We start from the raw sequence: 27734 nt of genomic DNA on the forward strand, positions 1-27734 counted from the left end.
ACAAGAAAAGTTACCATCAGCTTGTTATTTTCTGACAAAGGAAAAAAAATCATGATTTATTGGAATTGCATTGAATCTGTCACTTTGTAATGACTTGACCTCTTTATGATATCTGACTTTCCAATTCATGAACATGATATTTATAGTCCTTTTTCACAAGCTTTAATTGGATTTATCCTAGGTTTTTAATATTTTCAGTGCCTTTGTATATCATTATTTTATTTCATTTTTTTCTGGATGGCATTTTCCTTATAATGGCAAAACTGATTTATTTTTGTATTTTGTTCTTTTGTCTAGTGATCTTGCTACATTTGTTAATTATAATTTAATTGTAGATTCTTTTGGATTTTCTATGTATATAATTTTGATGCTTATAAATAATACCATTTTTTATCTTACTCTTCATCTCTTACACCCTTTATTCATTTCTTATTTTTTTCACCAAATAAAACCTCTAGTACATGCTGAACAGAAATAATTGTGGTCATCCCTTCATTGTTCCCAACCTACAGGGAAAGTTTTTATTTTTTTTATTTAATTAATTAATTAATTATGATAGTCACAGAGAGAGAGAGAGAGAGGCAGAGACACAGGCACAGGGAGAAGCAGGCTCCATGCACCGGGAGCCCGATGTGGGACTCGATCCCGGGTCTCCAGGATCGCACCCTGGGCCAAAGGCAGGCGCCAAACCGCTGCGCCACCCAGGGATCCCGGGAAAGTTTTTAATATCTCAGTATTAAGTAATGTGCTTGCTACAAATTTTGCTTTTTTAGGGTAATCTTAACCATATAGGAATGTTTGTTTCTATTCCTATTTTACCAAGTTCTTAATTATAAATAGATGTTTAATTTTATCAAATGCTTATACTGCATATATTGAAATAACTTTTTTTCTCACTCTATTAACATGTTACATCAAGTGATTTTCAAAAGTTAAAGAAAAATTACATTCTTGAAATAATCTTAACATAGTCTTGAGTATTATCCTCTCTGGACTTGGTTTTATATTTTATGGGGAGGTTTGTATCTATGTGTATTAAAAAGATTAATCTGTAATTGTCTCTTCTTATGACATTAGTTATGGGATTTTGGTATGAAAGTTATGCTACCTCCATAAAATGAGTTGAGAAGTGTTGGCACATGTTTTGTTCTCTGGAATATTTTCGTCTAAAACTGGCATTATTTCTTTCTTAAATGTTTATTAGAATTCAACAGTGAACACAGTGGGACTTAGAGTTCTCACTGTGGTAAGGCTTTTATTTATAGATTCAATTTCTTTAATAAATATAGGATTATTTCTTCTTCAGTGTGTAAACTGTTTTTCTAAGAATTTGTCTACTTCAATTAAATTTTCAAATGTATTTGTTTGAAGAGCATCAAAACATCTTATTATCTTTCTTAATGTCTGTCAGATCTATTGCAATATTCCCTTTCATGTTTCTCATTTGATAATTTGGAATTTCTTTCATTTTATTCTTCATCCGTCTTGCCAGGAATTTATCAATTTTATTATTCTTTTTGAGAAACCAAATTTGTCATTCTTGATCATCTCTATTATACATTGGTTTTCTTTTCCCTCATTTTTTTCTTTTTTTTTTTTTTTTTTTCCCAACAAGAGTAAATACTTTATTCTTTTCCCACTAATTTGAAATGTTGCCTTTCTCACATAGTAATCTTTGAGAGATGTTATTTGGGTCATTAGTTCTTAGAGTTTTTGGCTACAGATGCTTTTGCCCTCTCTCTCTCTCTCTCTCTCCCTCTATATATATATATATATATATATATATATATATATATATATATATATATATATAAGCTACCCCAACCCCCTACCCTTCTCCCCTTCTGCAACCTTTTGTTTGTTTCCCAGAGCTAGGAGTCTCTCATAGTTTGTCTTCTTCTCTAATTTTTCCCCACTCAGTTTCCCCCCTCACTATGGCCCCTTTCTCTATTTATTATACCCACATATGAGTGAAGCCATATGATTATTCCCTTGTTTTTTCTTTGTGTGTGGCATACAAAAACCCTTTTTCTTATGCTCCCTGATTGTGCAGGTCAGGAATTCAGACAGGGCACAGCTGGGATGACTTCTCTGCTGCCCAAAGTCTGGAGTGTCACTGTGAAGACTCTAGACTGAGGCTTAAAAATTTGAAGAAGATGCAGTCACAAGTCTGGAAGTTGATGAATGCTGTCACTTGGGACCTCAACCACAGTTGTTAGTTGTCACACCTACATGTGGCTCTCCTTGTGACTAGTTTGGGCTTCCCTGCAACAAGGCAGTTGGGTTCCAAGAGCAAGTTGGAACTTGTTCTCCTAAGAGAACCAGGTGGAAACTGTGTTTTCTTTTTTAAAAATGACAATTTTTATTAAGATTAAATTCACAGTTTAGGGCACCTGGGTTGATCAGGGGTTGAGGTCTGCCTTTGGCTCTGGTTGTGGTCCCAGGGTCCTGGGATCAAGTCTCACATCAGGCTCCCCTTCAGGGAGCCTGTTTCTCCTGCTGCCTATGTCTCTGCGTCTCTCTCTGTGTCTCTCATGAATAAATAAATAAATATATATTTTTAAAAACTCACAATTTATTTAAGGTACACAATTCAATGGTTTTTAGTGTATACACAGAGTTGTCCAACCATATTAGTTTTAGAATATTTTCATCTCTGCAGGGAAAAAAAAAATTAGTCCGCAATTTCCCCAAGTCTTCCCATCTCTAGGCAACAAACTAATTTACTTTCTCTCTCTATAGATTTGCCTATTTTGGACATTTCAGATAAATTGAATCCTACTATCCTAACTCTGGGAAATGAACTAGGGGTGGTAGAAAGGGAGGTGGATGGGGGGTGGGGGTGACTGAGTGACGGGCACTGAGGGGGGCACTTGATGGAATGAGCACTGGGTGTTATTCTATATGTTAGCAAATTGAACACCAATAAAAAATAAATTTATAATTTAAAATAAATAAATAAATTGAATCCTACAACATGCAGTTTTGGGGTCTGGTTTCTTTCACTTAATTTTCTTTAAGATTCATCCATATTGTAACATTGAATCTGTTGCTTAATGTCTTTCATTTGCACAATTTTCTGACATTAATGCCTCCAATAATTTTTTTCTCCATTCATTCGTTCTTCCTCACTTTGTCCCTCTACCTCTTCTTTCTATTCCAATTACATATATGTTAGACTTTTTCTTAGCATCTCATATGCCTCTAATGCTCTTTCCTAAACTTTCCAGTCTATTGTCTCCACTTTAGTCAAGATATGTTTTTTCTGACCTGTATTTCACTTGAATAATTCTCTCTCCTGCTGACTCCAACCTGCAGTTAAACACACCCATTGACCTCTTAATTGAGGGTATTTATTTGTCAGTTATATATTTTCCATTTGATTCTTGTGGGGGGTATATTTCAACTCTCTTCTTAGACTCTTCACCTTGTTATGTAATTTCTAGAACTTATATTAATCACATTCATTTTAAGACTATTCCAAAACCTATATTTTCCATGGACCTTTTTCAATAGTTTGTGTGGTTTTTTTTTCTCTTGGCTTCTAGGCAATTTCTACCTATTTTATCCTGTTTTTTCTTCTGGATTATATGTATTTTTTGTGAAAAACTACAAAAGAACTTGAGGTTCTAGATAATGGCTCCAGGGAACATTTACTTTAGCTTCTTAAAGAAACTTAGTGCCAGTAAGACTACTTTAATATAATTATGGATTAAGCTGATGCAAGGTTGAGTCCTTTACTGCTTATACTCTATGCACTAGGAGTTTAAATAAGTCCTTCAATTAATTCTATGGATTCTTAAAATCTAAGAGGGTTCTGCTTCTAGGCAGCTAAAACGAATGACAAATGCTCACCTAGTTATATTATCTAAAATCTATAAAGTATGCATTTTACCAAGTCTTAAGTATATATCTAGTTAAATGTATAAAAACTAATCTGATCTGTTCAGAAATAACTTACCAATGACTGTCTTGCTGACCTTACACATTTGTCAAATACATGACTCTAAATTTTATGGTAATTATAGATTTCTTTGTCATTTTTATTTTCCTAACTGTGAACCTCAAGTGCTACAGTGGAAACAGAGAAAATGCACATTTTTTTTCTGGAATATGAGTAGTTAAAGATCATCAATAGGGTCTAGAACAGTAGATACTAATATTTTGGACTCCTTTTTGAAGCCAGAGAAAGCTATTAACTCTGCCTCCAAAAAGAGAAGGATACAACCCACATTTACATTCAACATTATGGATCTTAGAGCCCAACTGAACTGGGTTCACTCATAAAGATTGTTCATTCTTAAAGATAAAAAATAAATGTTCTTTGTCCTAGATTAGGAATTTTCTTTTCATTTCTCATTTATTATTGAAGTATGATTCAACTGAACCCAGTATATTTAAGAATGAACAATCTTTATGAGTGAACCCAGTATTAAGAATTCCTACTCCAAAAGGGAAGTGAGGGGAGAGATGGACAAAATAGATGGAGGGTATTAAGAGGTACAAATTTCCAGTTATAAAATAAGTAATTCACAGAGATGAAAATACAGCATAGGGAATATAGTAAAAAATAGTATAATAACATTATATGGTGACCACATTTATCATGGTGAGCACTGAGTAATGTATAGAATTATCTAATCAATATATTGTGTACCTGAAACTAATAAACATTGTATGTCAATCATACTTCAATAATAAATGAGAAATGAAAAGAAAATTCCTAATCTAGGACAAAGAACATTTATTCTTTATCTTTAAGAATGAACAAAAACATACAACATTGGAGTTTCATCAAATGCTTTATTATTTGACACTTTCAATCACATGTATCACAGAACCCATTTTCCATATTTGCCTTTTATTTTACCGGAGAATTGACGATTGAGAGTCACTGATCAGAGAGAGGGGAAAAAACTCATTTAACCTTTAGATTTTAAGATGTGATGATATATAATAATAATAAACATTAACTCTGCAAGCATGTGCACTAAAGCAGGAACACACCTTCTGGCAAACGGATTTCAAGGAAGAATAGGTGGGTCAGGGGCAACTATGAGCAGAAAGCTGTGTCTCGCTCACAGAGAGTTCTTCTTCAGTCCACACATATGTTTTTATGTGTGGAATTAGTTGTACGCTTCAAAATTGGAAAATTTCATGTAAAAGTATTTTTTCTGTCTCCTCTTAAACAGTCAAAAGACACAGACATAGTTGGCCCACACTGATGTAGCAACTAATCAAGAGGGGCTGAGTAGCCGCTATTTGTTTTCCCAGGTCACTGCAATCCTCAGAAGCACGGGCTTCACTGTTTCATGCATTTCCAGTACATGGCTGGCCCCAGTAGGCACTGGAGCACGTGACCCACGGTGGTCAGCCCCAGAATAAATGAATGGTGACCCAGTGTCACAGAACACTCTCTGCTGGGCAAGCCTGTCTTGCCCATTTCTGTCCTGCCTCTAAAATTACACCTAGCTCTTTGACAGGAGTTTCCAAACTCATCCCATCCTGTCTGAATTCATCTCCACTCAATTTTTTCTAGATAAATTCCAGCTGACCTCCCACCATGCTCTTCCAAGGAACAAAGCTTCCTGAAAGAACGCAGGATGAAGGACTGTGTCTGGACTGCTCACCTCAGGGATGACAACCTCGGTGGTGTTCCCATTTCTCCAAACCACTTATTTTTTTCTTCATTTTATTTTTTGTTTTCTTAATTTTGACCTTCACTAGAAAGGTTAGTACCCTTCATTGGGATACTTAGCGCTGAAAGTTATGTCCAAAGGACTATATTTCTTACTGAAAATGTCTTAGAGATCACCGTTAGTATTTGTAGCGGAGCTGGGTCAAAATTAACATATTACAACAGCTTGTGTCAGCCTGGGTTGCAAACTTTCCACAAGAAAGGGTAGGCCGAAAGGTCACACTCATCAGCTCATACCACAGAGAATTGCAGAATCCTAAAAGATGATTTCTTCCCTTTACACATAAAAGTCACTGACTCCTCTCGCTCCAACCACCACCCCCCTCCTGCCCATACACAAGACTTCCACACACACCACTTACCCCACAGTCCACAGCTAGTTTCTCTCCCCTCTGATTCTGTGAATTCCATTTCCTGGGGTCGGTTTCCAGCTCAATTAAAAACGTGTCACATCATTCTACATTTTGTCTGTTTAGATGGAAATGCATATTTAAACCCTTAGCGAAACACTAGCCCGGACTTCAGCGATGACTGATTAATAACAGTTCTCACTTACCATGTCACATGAGATCTGTGCCTGTGGTATGATTTTCAAGCCATAAAACCTCTTTAACACCTCCCTCCATTATGCAAATACCACAGGAAAAGTACTTTCCTATTTCGGCCACTGGATTGCAGGCTGTGGAGGGCCCAGGCTGCCCACACCAGGCCGCAGAGCATGGATGGGATCCTGGAGTGGGCTGGGCCACAGGTGGCCACACAGGTAGAGGTTCAGTGGATCCTGCACTCAACTAGAAGGCTGAGCCTGACTTGGCTGCTCAGTCAGCATGATGTCCAAATGGCAGGTTATTTTCTGTTCCTTGTCTGCCAATGTTGGCTTTATTAATGCTAAGGCTGGTAAATGAAAGACGCCCTCACTTTAGCACTAATTCTACTACACTAATCTTTCCAGGTGAGAGTGCAGAGCCTCTGAGAGCCAAGCTGTGTCCTGGGAGAACAAAAGATGAGGAGAACTTAAAGCCCCGGACCCCAGGCCTGGGCTTTTCCCTTTCTCTGGCTCCAGCATCTGCACCAGACAGCAGGGCAGTGTCTTCAGTTACAAGACAGCTGTCTAAAAGATGCAGCAACTGGAAAACATTTCAATCTTCAGGGACGTCAGAGTTTCATGTCACCAGACTTAGTGTTTGCTTAGCCTACCCACCTGAGTTTGCAAAAGGCTATCTTTTGCAGTGGGGTCCCTTCCTTTCTATACCTCTTGTCTCAAACCACCACCAACTCATATTATAGCCTGAATCTCTAAATCAATCAATCCATCTCTCTTTCTCTCTCTCTCTTTCTCTGTCTCCCTCTCTATCTCCTTCTCTTTCTCCCTCCTTCTTTACAAAGCATGCTGTCTTTCAATTAACATAGTGATGACCTATTGTCACCCGTTACCATGCTAATCCTGAGCTGGTGTGAAATTACTTTATAATAAACACTATGGAGTTCTGACTTCCAATTAATTTTTCACATGCTGCGCTAAATCAGATTAACTCTCCCCCTCTGCCATCACTTTTGACCACAGACGTAATTCTTTCCTTATAATGAAATGGAGGATTAATTTATATGAAGCATATCTGTACACATTTGCAAATAAATGTATAGACTTTATGCCATATTTGCATTGTGCACAGCCTTGCGTTAGCGCAGACTCTCTGAGATTCCGTTCTTGTGTTCACTGGGGTGGGCAAAGATCTTTCCAGTTGTTGTCATTCCTCTGTTAAATTCTAACTAAATGCCTCCATGAAGAATAAGCAAAGAAATGCTCACATATGTCACAGTGCTGAGAGAGCGGTGCCTTTTCCAGTAAGTGGTACAATACCGCATTAGGAGAAGCTGAAGGAAAATGTAAACACTCTGAAATGGAAACAATAACCATTAACTACTAAATTGATTGGTACTCTCCCTGGATGTGCACATTCACATTCATCCTGAGTGAATGAGGGAGGGTAGCTTTTTAAATGACCATTAAATTGAAGGAATTTGATGACAATTTCAAGCAAATGATAGCTCGTGCCTTTTTAAAACTAATATGGCACCTCCACTAAATTATATTTTTGGCGAAATAATTATTTTCATCTTTGAAACTCATTATTAGAATGGAGTAATGGAAGACGAATGTAGGCACACACTAAATGAACAAATTTGTGTTAAAAAAATTAATCACACTACCCAGATGCGGGGCTGTATTTTTTCTTCTGTCAGTCTCCAGTGTATTTCATTCAGCTTCTTTTATTACTACAAAATATTGATAGAAAAATTTCCCCAACACATATTTTCTTTTTGACACCAAATGAGAAAAACTGCCAGAAGAACTAAAGGTATGGCCCATATAAAAGATAAATGTGTGCTTATCAAATCCTCTTAAACCAAACCTTTATTAACAGTGGAAGAAATAAAATCTTGTTTAGTTTTGTAATGATGAAAACACTTACTGGTGAGTTATTTTAAGACAGACTAGGCAAATTATGCTTGGCAAACATGGGAAATTTATTGATTCATTCAACAGGTGTGTATGTGATCCCTGCTATGTGATATCCACTACTTTAAGCACCACTGATAAAACAATGAGCAAGATAAATTCCCCTGCCCTCATGGAGATTCCCATCTAAGGGGATGTAAATATGAAATTATAAAGAGTCCATCACCATCTTCATGATCATTTTTTGAGCTCTTACTATATGCTCGCCACTGTACCAAATGCTTTCCTATTACATATTTCAATTATCATGATTAATACTTTCCCTGTAGGTTATTATTATTGTTGTTGCACACATAACTAAAGGTTAGAAGTGAAGTGATTTGTCCTAACTCTACAGATATATAATGGTAGAACTAGAATTCCAAACAGGTTTTAGAATGAAATTTTCCTGTACTATACTGCCTCTGACATTCATTGTCTTAAAAGCATGTATCATATTTGTCCAAATGTTATTTTTGTTCTATGGTGGGTAAACATTGGAGTAAAAGGCACAGTTCCCCACCTAATGAGATTTCCACTCTACTGGGAAAAAATATACAGTTATTTATGAAACAACTATTCTTAAAGTTTCTTTGGGGTAGGTAAGTTTATATGAAGTGCGCATGTTGCTGGGGGAAGGGAGCAGGATTATTTGTTGGCATTTATCTCTATTTAGTAGCATACTCAACTTCTATGACTTTACTCATTATACAATGAATTATTAATTTAACAGATGATTTTATATAAACATCAAAATAATACAACATTAAATGTGGCATTATATGCTATACATGTGTCCTGATTTCAGTTCCATGGAACTGTGAGAGGCTTGATTCTGAGAGTCAAGGATGTATGGTAGTGTAAGAATAATCTGTTCCTTGAGATTTAAAAAACTTTACCAACACTTTACCAACAGCTTTTTTCACAGCACTAGAACAAAAAGTCCTAAAATTTGCATGGAACCACAAAAGACTCCAAATAGCCAAAGCAACCTTGAAAAAGAAAAACAATATTGGAAGTATCACAATTTCAGATTTCAAGTTATATTACAAAGGAGTGGTAATTAAAACAGTAATGTCCTGGCATAAAAATAGATACATAGTTCAATGGAATAAAACAGAAAACCCAGAAATAAGCCCACTATTATATGGTTAATTAATCTTCAACAAAGGCAAAATAAATATACAATGGGAAAAATTCTCTTCAACAAATGGTGTTGGGAAAATAGGACTGCCACATGCAAAGAATAAAACTAGACCATTTTCTTTCACCATACACAAAAATAAACTCAAAATGGATTAAAGATCTAAACGTGAGACCTGAAACCATAAAAAATCCTTGAAAAGAACACAGGCAGTAATCTTTCAGACATTGGCCAGAGCAACATTTTTCTAGATATGTCTCTTGAGGCAAGGGAAATAAAAGCAAAAATAAACTATTGGGACTACATCAAAATAAGAACCTTCTACACAGCAAAGGAAACCATCAACAAAACTAAAAGACAATCTACTGAATGGGAGAAGATATTTAAAAATGACATATCTGATAAAGGTTTAGTATCCAAAATATATAAAGAACTGATAAAAAAATAATCCACTTAAAAAATGGGCAGAAGACATGAACAGACATTTCTCCAAAGAAGACATCAAGATGGCCAAAGGTAAATGAAAAGATACTTGAAATCACTTATCATCAGGGAAATGCAAAGCAAAACTACAATGAGATATTACCTCATATGTGTCAGAATGGCTAACATAAAAAAAAAAAAAAAAAAAAAAAACAAGAAACATGTGTTGGCCAACACATGGAGAAAATAAACCCTTTTGCACTGCTGGTGGGAATTCAGACTGTTACAGCCACTGTGGAAAACACAGTGGAGGTTCCTCAGTAATTGCACTACTGGGTATTTACCCAAAAAATACAAAAACACTAATTCAAAGGGATATATTCACCCCTATGCTTATTGCAGCATTATTTACAATAGCCAAACTATGGAAGCAACCCAGGTGTCCATCAACAGACAAATGGATAAAGAGGTGAATACATTATTCACCATAAAAAAGAATGAAGTCCTGCCATTTACAACAACATAGATAGAGCTAGAAAGTATAATGGTAAGAGAAATAAGTCAGAGAAAGACAAATACCATATAATTTCACTCATTTGTGAATTTAAGAAAGAAAACAGGGACCCCTGGGTGGCACAGCGGTTTGGTGCCTGCCTTTGGCCCAGGGCACAATCCTGGAGACCCAGGATCGAATCCCACGTCGGGCTCCCCGTGCATGGAGCCTGTTTCTCCCTCTGCCTGTGTCTTTGCCTCTCTCTCGCTCTCTGTGTGACTATCATAAATGGATAAAAATTAAAAAAAAAAAAAAAGACTATTCATTAAAAAAAAAAAAAAGAAAGAAAACAAATGAGCACAGGAAAAAAAAAGAGAGAGACAAATCAAGAAACAGATTGTTAACTATAGAGAACAAACAGATGGTTACCAGAGAGGAGATAGGGGATAGGGATGGGGGAAATAGGTGAAGGGGATCAAAGTATACACTTACGATAAAAAAAAAAAGAAATTTTAAAAAAGAAAAAAGAGTATAAAAATACAGGATTGGAAGACAAGGCGAAGTAAAATGTGATCTGAAATAGCTCAGTATGTGAGCCAACAGAACAACATGACTGTAAAAAAAAAAAAAAAAAAACCCAACTTCACTTTGGAGCTGTATGTATTGACTAGCACATTTTTAAAGAAGATCCTCTGGATCACTCTAGCAATCTCTCTCATGGTATTATTAAATCTTGTCATCTATATTTTCTTAGATATTCCATCCAAATTTTCAAATATGTTACCATAAATACAACAAAAACATATCTTTATAATTTATCTAATCCTGACATCTGCAGTTATTTCTAATTTCTAATGCTTATTTTATTCTACTTTTGGGTTGTTTTTTTCTTTTTTCACTTGATTGGTTTCACTAGTATTTTATGTCTCTTATGTGGGTTTTTTTTTTGTTGTTGTTGTTGTTATCTTTTTTATGGTTCTTCAAAGAACTGTTTTATCAAACAGACTACTCTTAAATTTGCTTTTTACTGCTCATGTTCTTTATTTATGAATTCATTTCTGCTTTTATGTTCATTAATTATTCTACTCGCTCTACATAGATATATTTTTCTTCTTTTTTTATAATCTCTTGAGTTGAATAACAATTCATAATTTTTCCTCATTAAATACTATGAATTTTCCTCCGTTGTTGTATCTCATAATTATTTTCCTAGATATCCTATATTTTAAGCAGTCTTGAATTCCTCCCTTACCTAAGAATTTGTTAGGATAATGTTTTCCAAATGACTCAGGTTTTTCTCTGTTTATACTCCTACTAGTTTTTTTCAGTTTTAATGGAATACAGTCCAGAGTATTGTCTAATATCTGACCAAGTAGATACTTGAAATAAAATGTATTTGATGTTTGTATAGTATAAAGTTGATGAATATAAATTTAAACAAGTTAGCTATCATTCAGATCATCCATGCTCTCCTTAATTATTCTGTAAGCATTTTATGTGAAAATAACAAAGCACACTCTGAGAGCTTCTAATGCTATCATATTTCTGTTCATTCTTTATCCTATAATTACCTTAGCTTTTGCTTTTAAATGTCAATACTATGTTATTCAGAATGTAAATGTTCATGGTAGCTGCATCTTCAACAGTAAAACTGATCCTCTGGTCTCATATAATAAGCCAATATACTGGGATATTTAATGAGATATAGTTTGTAACAGGAAAAAATCTGAGATAAAGTGAAGGTCCATAAGTAAGGGATTGGTTAAATGATTTATATATATACCGATGCAAATATAGTATACTTATTGAAACTAATGAAGAAACCTTACCTAACAAACTGAAAGATCTATTTCCAAGTGAATAGAGCAAGGTGCAGAATAATGTGTAAAGGATGGTATTATACAGCATCAGGTTCACAGAAAGCAGAAGACCACAGTGCTAAGAATTCAAGTTGTCATGTTAGTCTGCTTGAATGAATCCTGGCTCCAACTTCTGCCATCTGGGTGACCTCCAGCAAGTTACTTAACATTTCCTTATCTTTACTTGTTCAATGGGAACAAGAAATAAATATCTGTCTTCTAGAGTTTTTGGAAGGATTAAATCAATTAGCATAAGAAAAGTGCCTAATATACTGCCTGGCACCATGTGCTTAATAAATATTAATTTGTTAATATTTAAAGCAAAGGAAAAAAAGACAAAAGAAAAAATACCTACATGCAGAAATGTATATATTTACTATACATAATATAGAGTTCGAAGGTAGACTGAACTGATAACTGATCCTTCATCCCCACTGTATCTCTGCTTTAACAATGATTATGCAGTTCCTCCCATTGAGATGAGTAATCCTCTCACCCCTTAAATCTGAGCTGGCCTTACATATTAGAATGTGATAGAAGCGACAGTTTGCTAGTTCAGAACGCATGCCTCATGAGTCCTGTGCTTCTGTTCTCTTTCTTTCAGACTCTGGTCATCGCCACCATAAGACCAAGTCCAATTTAGCCTGCTGAATGAGAAGACTCTACACTGGAGATTCTTGACATCCAACTCATCCCCACCAGGTCATCACAAGCCAGCCATATGGCCTAACCAACCCCCTAACCACAGACACATGAACGGGCCCAGGCAAGACTAGAAAACTGCCCAGCCAATTCAGAAAACAAGGGTACTTACTATTTTAAGTGATTGGGTTTGGGATGATTTGTTATGTATCAAGAGCTAGCTGATATAGAAGAATACATAGGACTGACATCAAGGATTATCCTGGGGTATGAATTTTGGTTGGTATGGGTCAAGATGGACTGAGAGGGACTACAGAACCCTCTCACTTATTTTTTTTAAATGAAGTTCAGGTATCACCAATTTTTAGGTTTCATTATCTTTAAAAGAATAAATGAGCCTTGCATTCACTAATTCTCAAGATAGGAACCAACTACATCTAAACCAGCTACCTGGTGTGATTCTAAACCAAGAAAGATGATACAGACCAGCCTCTATGTGGAATTTTAAGATAATCTTCTAGTGATAAAGGTGTGTGTTAGGAGGAAAGAGTCCTGTCATGCTTCCATTCCCACCTCAGCCAAACACAGAATTTATGAGACATACTTTAAAGAGGCGTACATTGAATTTGTATGACTTTTTGGCTGTGCTATCATCGTGACAGTACGATTTTTACATATGACAATTAAAAGAGGTAGAAAGAACGCAAGTTTTAATTATTTTAATTTAGTGATTGATGCAACTGTGTGGATTGCCTAAAACTCCTTATTTTGAGGGATTTGAAAAAGTTAGCCTCTAATATTTACTTTTTAATAATTGGCTTGAGTGATTACCACATAGAGTGGGATGAACACTGAATTATTCAGAGTATAAAATATGGTCTTTATCATCAAGAAACAGTGATAGGACAATGAATTGAATGCATAACCATTAAAACAATACCTTAATGTCTCTTTATTGCAGTTTCTGGAATATTTGTTGTTTGTAATCTATAGTTGTTGTTTTTTTCAGCTTTCTTTTCAGTTTTATTGGGGTATTATCAGTAAATAAGGCATATATTGAAAGTGTGTAACATGATGACTTGATGTACATTTGCATTGTGAGAGGATCCCACAGTGGAATAAATGAACACCTCATCCATCACCTCACATATTTACTTTTTCTCCTTGGTAAGAACACTTAAGATCTATTCTCTTAGCAAACTTCAGTTATACAATACAATATCACCACTATAGTCTCCATGTTCTATGTTAGATACTCAGACTTTATTCATCTTATAACTGAAAGTTTATACCCTTTTACCAACCTCTCCCTCTCTCCCCACCATCAGCCCCTGGCAACCACCATTCTACCTTCTGTTTCTATGAATTCAACTCATTCTATAAATAACTTGTGAGCAAAAATACCACTTAACTGAAAATTAGTGAATAGACAAGAAATAATAAAGAAAAATAAAAGAAATCACAGTTAGTGTAAGACATTGCATTATATAACATTTAAACATACAACATTAAATATGACCATTGTCGATAAATATTGACTGAGCTTCTTCTAAATGTAATGAACTATATTTCAAGAGAATGAGACATGATCCCTCTCCTTAAAGAGATTAGGAATCAGACGTTACTATTGAAAAAAGAAATAATAGCCTTTTTAGCATTGTTTATGTGCCAAATGAGTGATGCACATCATAACAGGTATAAAAGCTAAGAAGAAAGAGCATTTGCTCAGCGAAGAGGGAAAGGGAAGGGCTGGGTGCAGAAAAGTCAGTAGGATTACACATGCAGAGAGATTGCTATAGGGTACTACAGGCTGGAAGGATGATATGAACCACAGGCCTCAGGTAGGAGTGTGTGTGTATGTGTGTCTGTTCATGCACATGTGTGTGCATGTTATGAAAATGCACCCACATATGTGTGCATCCATGTTACTTAAATTCATACGTGCATGTAAATATATTGATATGTACTTCTGTTTACGGTATAAGTCTTTTAATTCATCCACAGTCCACTTGGCTGAGCTCCTCGATACCTGAAACCATCTCCTTGATACCTGAAACCATCTCCTTGTCAGCAACTGGCATGATGGCTGGTAATGTTAGATGCTCGATAAATATCTATTGAATGAAGGAGTTATTGAATGAGTGAGCATTGTAGAATAGGTATGAAAAACCTGAGGCTCAAAGTGTGGCTTTCTCAAATTAAGGAATGAGTACCATGTATTTCTGACAGTGTTTTCTATTCCTTTTTCACTCAGAGTCATCTATGGGCCAGCAGCAGCAGCAGCAGCAGCACCTAGAAGCTTAAACAAGATGCACAATCTCAGGCCCCACCCCAGACCTACTGATTCCAAAGCTGCACAGTAACTAGATCCTCAGGTGATTTGTACACACATCAATTGGAGAAGCACAGCACTATTATTTTGTGATGTATCCTGTATAACAGTAAGAAGATGAGTTAAAGAATTCTGGAGGTTTGTGAAAGAGAGAAGTGAAGAATAAACATGGAAACATGGGTGGGAAATACTTTGAGAAAGGCCATAAATTCAAAGCTAAGGAATTGATCTTATAAGTCAGGACTTCCAGGGGTGCCTGGGTGGCTCAGTCAATTAAGCATTCTGGCTTCATGATCCCAGGGTACTGGGATGAGGAAAGATGCTCCTACTCTTCTTCTGCTCCTCCCTGCCCCACTCATATGCACTCTCCTTCTCTCAAATAAATAAATAAAATAATAAATAAATAAATAAATAAATAAATAAATAAATAAATAAGAATTTCCAAACTAGAGTGTCTTGACCCCAAGGGATATGTTAGGCAATCAATCCACTAGGATGTGGGAAGAAAATTTTATAAGTCATTTATATTTAATTTTTATTGAGAAATAAGAAAGGAATTTGATTTACTAATATTTAATACTCAAATAGACAGCTGCTCCCTTACCTCATCTGCTTGTCAGGTTACAACTCAGGTATGTAGCAGGGAAAACCATAATTCAAGTGGCTGTGTTCATACACACCAGGTATTGAAATATAGGCAAGCTTTATTTAAAAAAACATCTGCATTGATTATGTTATTTTAATTAAAATAATATTCCCAAATTGGATGAGAGGTTTTAAGTGATTCCTGAGCAGGAATGTCCACAGGTATGCACATGAGCACATACACATGTACACACACTCACACACACACACGCATGCACATCAGATAGAGGATTTAAAATGCAGCCCAAGTGAACAAGAAAATGGCAGAGCTAATCCTTCTCTTAACATCTGATAAGAGCTCATAGCCACATTACAAGGGGAAAACAATGACAATCTCACCAAATCTAACGAGAAAGCAGCCAACAAATGAAAAATATAGCTGCTTTTCAAAAGAGAGTTATGTTATGAAGCCAGCATGTTGAAAATGGATGTCTGGAAATGTTTCCATAGATTGAGTTTTTGTTGACAATAATAATGTAAGTTTGTCTTCTATAAAAACTTGCAGATATTTAAAACTCTTGGAAACAAATTTCTAACATCGAAAAAAAAAACCCTTCTAAATAGAATTATATTGAATTTAAAGCAACGTAAAAATTCAATATCTTCTGTTTAGTTTGCCAGAAACAACTGATTGACATAAGGGAAGATGAAAATTTATGAGTTGGCTTTAAGCAAAAATGTTAGCTTAACTGTTGGCTGGGATTGAATAATGAGTATTGCACTTTAGTAAGTGCAGCCCATCTTGAATGGTTTCAGTTGAAATGTACAGACCCTTGTGAGGTATCTTTCTCAAATATGACATAATACCAAGTACTTAAAGAAACTGAATTTAAATTTAAAATGATCATAAGTTATAAATAAAATTTTTTAAATAATTAAACATACTTAACCAACTTGTTCTCTCCAAATATAAGACCTAATAAGTTTATGCCACTAATAAATATTAAATTGACTTACTTAAATATTTACTTTCTCTACATCAAGATGTATTTTGGCCTTTGTGTCATTTTACAATGTTTGGTATTATAAGTTACAGTGTCACCCTCTTTCATCAAATAGAAGTTGTCATCAATTAAAATAAGTTACATAATTATATGTTCCACTAAGAAAGATAAGAACACCATAATTATAGTTTTAAGATGCATTAATTAATTAACTGTAAGAGGCATCCAAACTTTAAAGATGTTAAAACCTGAGGGCTAGGTGGGGGAAGTGCATGCAGAGTAATTATGGATTAAGTTTGGCAGCTAATAACCACAACACAACAAAAGCAGTATTCTTTTTTTATATATATATAAAAATAGGTCCTTTCTATTTTTCTAAAAAAGATTTTATTTATTCATGATAGACAGAGAGAGAGAGAGAGAGAGGCAGAGACACAGGCAGAGGGAGAAGCAGGCCCCATGCAGGGAGCCCGATGCGAGGCTCAATCCCGGGACTCCAGGATCACGTCCCAGGCCAAAGGCAGGCGCTGAACGGCCGAGCCACCCAGGGATCCCCCAAAAACAGCATTCTTAATCAGAAAGGAGTCTTTCTCTCATATAAAAGTCTGGAGAGGGACACCTAAGTGGCTCAATGGTTGAGTGTCTTCCTTTGGCTCAGGTCATGGGATGGAGTCACATATCAGGCCCCCTACAAGGATCCTGCTTCTCCCTCTGCCTTTGTCTCTGCCTCTCTTCTATGTCTCTCCTGAATAAATAAATAAAATCTTTAAAGAAATTTTAAAAAGTCTGGAGATACATAGTCCACAGACATAGTGCCCCTTCTTGAATACACCAATCTCTTTATTGCTTTGGACCTCCACCCATGCATCCCTATTCCTTTTGGATATGGAGTATGTCCATATTGGGTATGTCCATCACAATGCCTGGTAGGTGCACAATGAATAGTTGTTGAAGAGCCACATAGCTCACAGTTGTTGAGCCCTGAGGCTGTGCCAGACACTCCTCTGAGCTTTACATCTTTCTATCATGCTCAAACTCTACTAGGTAGTTGCTATTATTAGCCTTATTTACAGATAAGGAAACGGAGAAAGAGAAGTGAAGTTACAACCCAATGTCCGTTCATTCATCAAATATTCTTTGCACATTTATTGAGCAACTACTTTTTCAGGCACTTAGGCTATATTAGTGAACCAAACAGACAAAAATCCTCACCCTTAGGAATCCTACCATTTTGTGGGTAGTAAATGAGGAACTGGGACTTGGATACACCAGTGACTGGAGCACCTGAGGGCTTTAACCAACTCAACTCTCCTCCCCTTACACGTTCTGAATAAGCGTTGTGGAGAGAGGAGAGACCACAATAGACATTTCACTTTGGAAACCACACTTATGTCCTTTCAGGCTATTCATTCATTGCATTTTCAATCTGTTTGTTCTTAAGCTTGTCCTGATTTCTCAAAGAAAAATGAACTATAAAACTCACTGTAATCTTCCACTGAGCCTTATTTCTCTTTACATCCCCAGTACTTTGCATCCGTTAAACACACAGTGCCATGAACATACACATTTATTGAATGAATGAATGAATGAATGAATGAATGATGAGCAACGAATGGTTCTCTGCCCTGTGCATTACCACCTGACTATTCACGTGAAAAGTTTCTTTTGTTTTTCAGTTTGATTTTTTTAAGCAACAGACTCAATACTCAGCTCACTAAAACTATGACTTATCAAATACATGAATATTTACAGTGTAATCGGTGCAGTTTTCATCCCCTCATGGAAGACAAGAGCATTGTGGAAAGTCTCAGGAGAGGACAGAGGCACTAATCTGTAGCTGTATTTGACAACAAGAACCAGGCCTAGGGAGTGGGAGGAAGGGAAAACTAGAAAGGAGGGAGAAAGGAGGGGAACAGAGAATAAAGGCATCAGTGAGAGTGAATACAGGTAACACGACATCACAATCTTTTTATAAAAGAAAATAATTGGTTATAGGATCTATTCTTCACCTCCTTCCTTTCCTTGATTTGTTTCATTAATAGATGAAATTATTTACATTTAATTTCTATTCAGTTCAATGTTTAATTTTTATGCCTAATGAAGTATTACCACTTGAATAAATAATATTTAATATTTATTAACAAATATTCAAAACGCATAAATCATTCACTTGCTTGATACACAATGTCCATGCTTTTCATAACATGAAGAAGAAAAACATTACCTAAATGAAGCTTCACACCTTGACCCTATTTCCTTCATACTTAATAAACAGATTGTCACTGTATTCTAAAAAATGGCCTAGCAAATTATGTCAGATGGCTTGAAAGGTAGGGGAAAGGGGAGGAAAGGGAAAGTCATCCTGCATCCCAGGAAATTCTTCAAACCACAGCATTTCATCACGTTCGTTCTTAACCAGAATTCGATCTGCGTGGTACAGTTGCAGAACACATAAAACGATACTGAATCAGCTGTTGAACTCTCATCTCACTCCTGACACTTCCTCGTTGGTGTTAACTGTGAAATGGGCTACTCTGCTGTCAAATTCTGGGAAAATGGACTAGATTTGTGTACAGATGAAATGCAATTCCTTTTATTATTGATTTAATTCCTGATCTAAAACATTCCTTTAATTGGTATGGAACACGCACATCATAACAACATATTGATGACCATTGGTTCAAAAGGCAAGGTTCTGGAATACTGTTTGTATTTGCATAATTCCAAAGCAGAGTTATAGAACACTAGTTCTATTCACTAGTGTACAATAGTCTCCACTCTTGTTTACATACTTAGTCATACCCCCTTCTACACTTAGCTACTAAAAAGCATTGTAGAACCAAATTCCGGGCAGCCCCGGTGGCTCAGTGGTTTAGCGCCGCCTTCAGCCCAGGGCCTGATCCTGGAGACCCAGAATCGAGTCCCACGTCGGGCTCCCTGAATGGAGCCTGCTTCTCCCTCTGCCTGTGTCTGTGCTTCTCTCTCTCTCTCAAATAAATAAATTAACTCTCTCTCTCATGAATAAATAAATTAAATCTTAAAAAAAAAAAAGAACCAAATTCCATTCTGGACTGTAAGTCTTGAAATCAAAAAGGTGAAATTCTCTCATGCTGCACACCATTCCTCATTCTTAAGGAACAGTGGAAAATCAGGGAGAGAGATAAAGACAGAGGAATCTTGCATCCTGACAATGTCAATTACTTAGTAGCCATCAGAACCTACAAAGGTCATTCTTCTCCAGACCTTTTCTTAAATACAGAAAATTTACCAAACAAAAACAATCAGTCTAATCCTAGCTTTTCCATGTTCCCATACTTTCTGAGTATGCCACAGAAGAATGTGTGTAGCTTTGATAAAATGGCAAGTAAATGCATGTAATAATCTCTTTAAAAGAGGTCAAGTTCTTTTTCCTGAACGAGAGAACTTCAAATAATAGGAAGAAAGCTACAGGCTTAAATATTTCAGAATAAAGCCTGTAACCTTCACAGAGACTTTTATTCCAGCTGTGTTCACATTCATTATAATGACTCTGGAGAACAGCACTGACTCATTTTAGATGATGACTACATAACTATTCATTTATACTTAATGAGTTTATTCCACCAGGTATATGATGAACTCTAAACAAATAGTGTCATTGAATCACACATGTCAATAAATTTGAGTACTAAACTGATTCCACCTAGCAAAAGGTAATGATAAACTAGGAGGAAAGAGAGCTCTGTCTAATTAATGAAAATGCCCTTTGTATTTTCTAATGGTAGAAACATTAACTTGAAAATGGCTTTCCCTGCAATAATTTACAGACAAGCACTCTTTAATGGGAAAACAATTCAAATTTATGTGCAATTGAACTACAATTATTTGATTAACTTTATTAAATTCTTGTTGATTCTACAGTCTAGATGAAGTGTATCATTTTTTATAAGTTTCATATTACTGCAGTTTTAAGTTTTTTAACCTCAGGATTCAATTGATCCTGAAAATGTCCTTAGGAGCCTGTTTTTGTGTCTAGTGGACACAACTGAGGTGTCTGGGATTCATTTCTCTTGTCTCTTTCCAAACTGATAATCTTATTTTCATATTCAAGAAGCACTTGAATTAATTTTTGAATACAATTCACATGATTCTATGCTGCTTTTGTATAATTGAAACTATGGGAAACACTTAACTGAAGGAGACTCTTATTCGGATTAAATGAAATCCATATCTATATGCTTAGGTTTAACTGGGTAATACTGACAATTCAAATATTCTCTGCTGTATTTTCACCTAGCATGAAGGCTTATATTGAAAAAGAAAACTCCCAAATCAGTAAGTTAAATTTACACATTAACTAGAAGAAGAGCAAATTAAACTCAAAACCAGTAGGAGAAAGGAAATAATAAATGTTACAGTGGGGAAAAAATGAAAACTAAAACCACGAAAATAGAGAAATAAATGAAGCAAAAAATGTGGTCCTTTGAAAAGAGCAATAAAATTTATTAATCTCTACTTGGAGTGGCCAAGAAAACAAGAATGAACACATAAATTACCAATACCAGAAATTAAAGAGGATATATCTTCATAAATATTACAATATAAGAGGATAGATAATAAGAGAATGTTAATAACTCTATACCCATAAGTTCAACAACTTAGATAAAATGGATGAACCCCTCAAAAGACACAAACTACCAAAACTTACTCAAGAAGAAATAGGTAACTCAAATTTTCCCAAATCGATTAAAGCAATTGATTTTGTAGTTAAAAGCCTCCTAACAAAGAAAACTCCATGCCCAGATTATTTTACTGGAAAATATTGAACATTTAAAGAAGAGTTCATATGAATTTTAAACAACTTTTTTCAGAGAATAGAAGGGGAGGGAATACTTACCAACTCATCTTGTGAGGCCAGCATTACCTTGATACCAAAGCCAGACAAAAATATTACAAGGAGAGAATACTACTGATCAATATTCCTCATGAAAATGGGCAAAAAATCTTGAGCAAAATGTTATCAAAATTGACTTTACCAATATGTAAAAAGGATGATACATTACAACAAAGTGGGCTTTATGCTGAGAATGCAAGCTGGTTCAATGTTCAGAAATCAACATAGTTCAGGATATTAACAGTTTAAAGAAGAAAAAACATATGATCATCTCACTATATGCAATAAAAACATTTGATAACGACAACATTCATTCATAACAAAAGAATAAAATACTCTCAGCAAACTAAGAATAATAGGAAGTTTCCTCACCCTGATCAAGAGCATCTACATAAATCTACATCTAACTTTACATCTAATGGTGAAAATGTAAATGCTTCCCCTCAGAGATTGGGACAAGGCAAGGGTGTCCATTCTTATCACTTCTACTCAATACCGTATCGAAAGTGCTAGTTAGTGCAATAAGGCAATAAAAAGAAAGAAAAAGCACACATATGAGAAAGAAAAAAATGAAGCCATTTCAGTTGCAGATGGCATGATTGTCTCTGTAGAAAATTCTAAAGAATCTACAAAAAGTGGGCAGCCTGGGTGGCTCAGTGGTTTAACACTGCCTTCTGCCCATGGCGTGATCCTGGAGACCCAGGATCAAATCCCACGTCGGGCTCCCTGCACGGAACCTGCTTCTCCCTCTGCCTGTGTCTCTGCCCACCCCCCCACCCTCTGTCTCTCATGAATAAATAAATAAAATATTTTTTAAAAATCTACAAAAAGTCCTCTAGAATTAATGAGTATAGCAAGGTTATGTGAATTGGAAATCAAAATTACAAAATAATAGTCTTTAAAATAGCACCAAAAAATACATATTTTGAATCTAACAAAATATATTCAGGCTCTGTCTGCTGAAAACTGCAAAATGTTGATTAAACAAATAAAGGGATATATATGTGTGTATGTATTATGTATATGTGTATTATATATACATACTTTGTTTATAGGTTAAAAGACTTAATAGTATTAAAATGTCAATCTCCAAAAAACTATCCTGTAAATATAATGTAATCCCATTCAAACTCCCATCAGAATGTTTTGTTGTTACATATAAGCTATTCTAATTTTTTTTATCAAAATGCAAAGAACCTTAAAATAGGCAGAACTATGTTGAAAGTTAGAGGGCTTACACCACCTGATATCAAGACTTACTTTAAAGCTATAGTATTAAACGTAGCATGGTATTGATGAAAGGAAACACACATAGATCAATGGAACAGAATCGAGTCTAGAGATAGATGCATACAAATATGGCCAATTGATTTTTGACAAATGTACAAAGGCAACTAAAATGTATAAGAGGATATGCTTTTCAGCAAGTGATATTAGAACAATGAGACTTCTTAAACAACATTCCAAAATCATTACCCATAAAAGCATTGATAGACTGGTGGTCACCATCAAAATTTAAAGCTTTGGCTCTAGACAGACACTGTTGTGGAAATGAAGAGACAAGCCACATACTGGAAGAAAGTGTTTGCAATCTGCACATCTGACAAAGGATTTATTAGAAGAGTATAGAAAGAACTCTCAAAACTCTGCAATAAGAACACTCCTTTAAAAAGTAGAAATGAAAAAAAAAAAGTAGAAATGATTTGAACAGACATTTCACCAAAGAAGATACAAGGGTGACAATTAAGCACGTGAAAGATGCTCAACAGAATTCATCATTAGAGAAATACAAATTAAAAACACAATTAAATACTACTGCACATCTATTGACTAAAAGAATGACTAAAAGAAACAAAACTGACAATTCCAAATGCTAATGAAGATGCAAAGCAATTGGAACACTCATACATTGCTGGGAGAAACGCAAAATGGTATAACCACTTTGCAATTTGATTTGTTGGTTTCTTACAAAGTTAGATGTTTATTTACTGTTCGACCCAGAAACTCCGCTCCTAGATATTCACCCAAGAAAAAATAAAATTATGGTCACACAAAACCTGTATGCAGATGTTTATAACAACCTTACATATAGCCTTAAAAGTGGAAACCACCCTAAAATTCTTCAGCCAGTAAATGGATAAACAAACTACTCAGTAATAGTAAGGAAGGAATTGATGGTACAACACAGATGGATCTGAAATGCCTCATGTATGATGAAAAAAGACTTTCAAAGGGCTCTTCTGTGTTTCCATCTTGCAAAGGTTCAACTGTATGAAGACAAAAACAACCAGTTGTTGCCAGAGGTTAAGTTGGGGAGAGGTGTCGACAGCTAAAAGGTAGGATGAGGGGATTTGGGGGCGGTGAGGTTGTACTAGTAGTGATAGGACTCTTTGAATATTTCAAAACATATAGAAGCTTTCTGATAGGAGCAAATTAAAAATAAATCCACAGAGATCTAGTTTAAAAGAATTTCACCTTACTTTGTATTTCATCGTTTATTTCCATTTGCCTTATTTTGTCCCTAAATAAACTCTTAACTAATTAATCCATCACTATCAGTGGAACCACCTTTCCTGTGATTCGGATAATCATTATCTCCCTATCTTTGACTTCTCTTTTTCTTACAAACTCGGTCATCACCATCTCATTTGCAATCAATTACTGAGTGTTTCCTCTATAATAGCTTCCACATTCACCTTCTCTTTCTCGTTTCTTTAGCCATGTTTTCTCCTTTCCACCAATCACTGCATCCTATTATCTGGTTTCCCTGCCTACGTAAAGTAAGCCTGGTGTCTTTTAGTAATACTATCTTTAAATATGTTTCTTGCCTCTGGTCAGAAATAGTGGTTTCCCATCTTTCTATTATATTTGTTCCCAATGCCTCAAAATTCATGACTATCCTAAATATCCTTTTCCATCTTCATGTTTTAAAAATCTCCTTTCATTCCAAACTAATAAAAATTATACCTATTTATTGTTTATTATATTTTAGGCATATGCTAACGTATCTCTTATTGCTTCTGCTTAATCATGACAGCAGTCCTGTGACATAGATTGATCCCCACTTTACAAATGAGAAAACTGAGGCCAAAGAAGCAATTAAGCTTCCTATGATCAGTCATCCAGTAAACGGCTAAAATGGAGTTATTCAAACCCAGCCTCTCTGCCTCTCTCTATATTTGTAACTTCTAAATTCCTCGAAGTCTTTTAAATTTGACTTCATTCGTTCCTCCATTACATGTCTTCTCAAATCTTCTTGTCCTTAAAGATTCTCTTCTTCCCAGCTCATCTTTGCCAAATTCTTCAAGAGTTCCTGACTACCCCCACATCATCATTTAATTGCCCTCAGCAAATGTTTTAAAGGCCTATTTTCTTGCCACAAATCATACATTGTTCCCTAATTACTCTCTAAGACAATTCACATGTAAATGTTTTATTTTCTCCCACCCCACAAACTGACTCATTCATTCACAAGAGGAAATAACAACACAGATTTAATGAGCACCTATTAACATGGCTTGCAAAGAGCAAGATAGGTCACTGCTTCAAGGTCACAGCAGATTCCTCGAGAGCAGGAATTGTTTTTTCCCTTTTATTTTCCCCTCTTCCCCCAGCCTCCCGAAGAACCTATTATGCTGTTTTCCATATGCTTTCAGGATGGATGAGTGCATGCGCTGGTTTGCCGTGGTCACAAATACACAACATCTGAGAGCTGGCAAGGGCTATCACAGCCCTGTGAAATTTTATGTTGAAAAACTGCTAATGATGCCATCAGGCCCGATGTCCTTCAGGGGAGAAAATGAGCTCTTGAGGCAAACATGTAGAAGCTGCAAACCATTTGTAATCAGAAAGTGAAGTATGCAACAAGGGATTCTTGCCAAGCTCAAGGACTCAGTGGCTTTAATGAAGGGATGGTATTACCAGTGGAAATCAAACTTGCCTACCAGCTGGATTATCTCATCTACACAATGAGCTTTCCTGGCTGATAACCACAGGGTCCTGAGAAATTAAGCAGACCCACAAATTACCTGCATAACATTCTGGCTAGATGTTAGAAAGTTGAATTAATTGCCTGAAAATAAATGAATGGGGTAGGGCCAAAAATTGCCTCATTTGTATTCAGCAACACGGCTGTTTTAGGAAGAAAAGGAGAGCTGGAGGAAGGCAAAACAATAGGAAGTAAGGAGGGGAGGAGAACTGGGAAGAATAATGAGGGAAATCATTATTTTACAAGTGCATTATGGGCACCCAGTTTTTTCAGATTAGTTACACAATTTGCTAGCCTAGCCCAGCTCACAATGTGAAGTAGACTACACCTGTGATTTCTAACGGAGCAGACACTCCAGAGATCCCAGCAATTAATACATGTGCAAAAATATAAATCGATTAAACACATGGACACTTTCCCTACATTTCCCAAATGACAGCCGAATTCAGGTGTTGTTGGTTTTTTGGGTGGTGGTTTTTTGTTTTTTGTTTTTTTGGCAAAAAAGCAGAAAATGGAGAGAAACAGTGCCCAACAGGTGCACCACTCAAACATTTTCATCAGTGGCTTTAGTCCAACAAACACTACAGCTAAAGCCTGAATCCTCCAGGCATGATTACATTTTTTCTTACTGTATCTTTAATTTCTTCAATTAATAATTCTGCTCAGTCTTAAAAACTACAGTTGCAAAGCCTTGTCTTATGATGCTCATGTGCACAGCTGGTTTCTCCAAGACTTACTGTTAATGCATCATTAAAGGAGGCTGTCGCTCTGTGGCCCCTTGGAAAAAAAAGCCATGCCAAGATCATGACATGAAGGGGATGTTGAAGCTAGCTCCGTGGCCAGACTCAGATTGGCAAGCCGCTCCCTGCAAGAGGAGCTTTTACCAATAACTCACCAACTAGCTCTTACTGAAGACCTGTGGAACTTCTCTTTGAATTACAATCACCTCCTCAAGTCAGATTTTGTTTGTTTTTTCAGAATCACTGACTTTTCAAATCCCTTCTGCACTTATTTTACTTAAACCCTTCAAGATAAAACCCAAAGTCTAAAAGAAAAACTGCTACAATTTGGTGTTTTGTGGGCTACTTTCTTTTATTGTCAGGTATGGTATCTCTTTTTATGATGCGGGTTTCTTGAGTAACTTCCAACTAAAATGTTTTCTTCGGAGGCAGCTGGGTGGCTCAGTTGGTTATGTGTCCAACTCTTTGTTGACGCTCAAGTCATGATCTCAGGGTCATGAGATCAAGCCCAGGTCCGGGCTAAATACTCAGTAAGGAGTCTGCTTGGGATTCTCTCTCTCTTCCTTCCTCTCTACATCTCCCCTGGTTCGTGCTCTCTTTCAAATAAGTAAATAAAAATAAAGTCTTTTTTAAAAATGCTTTCTTCAGGCAGCCTGGGTGGCTCAATGGTTTAGCACCAACTTCAGCCCAGGGCATGATCCTGGAGATCCGGGATTGAGTCCCACATTGGGCCCCCTGCATAGAACCTGCTTTTCCCTCTGCCTGTGTCTCTGCCTCTGTGTGTGTGTGTGTGTGTGTATGTGTGTGTCTCATGAATAAATAAATAAAATCTTTTTTAAAAAATGCTTTCTTCATCTTGAGTGCTGAGAATATGCTTGTCCAGAAGACTTAGATTTCTCTTTTCATTTTAAAATGTCATCCAATTATCCTCACCACAGCTTTTAGATGATCAAGCACCTTAATATTATATATATTTTCTATGTTCCCTCTAAGTTCCTTTGTCTTTCAAACATCAAAAGCTTGTATTCTGCTTATATTTTTCTTTTGCAGTAACTCCTAAAATACAGCTATATGCTGGCAATAATCTTAAAAGCAAAAATATTCTCTCTGACCTATGATATATCTTGGGGTAAAGATGTCTGCTTTACTTTCTTTATATCCAGTAACATAAAAGTGAATATCTCTTTTTATCATATGTAGCAAAAATATTTTTAACCTCACTTCAAAATACAAAGGAGATTTTGAAGCAAGAAATCAATCATCACCAAGTATACATTGAGATTCTACTTTGGGTCCTGGCCTATCTCCTGTGATTATATGGAAGAAATGGAACACCAACTTGTATTTATGGATGTTTTCTGCTTTTGTTTATTTCAAAGAAGTTGGGCCCAAATGATTATGCCAGTAATTCACATGTTGCCACATTTTTTTTTCAAGTACCAACCTCTCTGAA

Source organism: Vulpes lagopus, chromosome 21, assembly GCF_018345385.1.
Source record: "Vulpes lagopus strain Blue_001 chromosome 21, ASM1834538v1, whole genome shotgun sequence".
Taxonomy (NCBI): Eukaryota; Metazoa; Chordata; class Mammalia; order Carnivora; family Canidae; genus Vulpes; species Vulpes lagopus.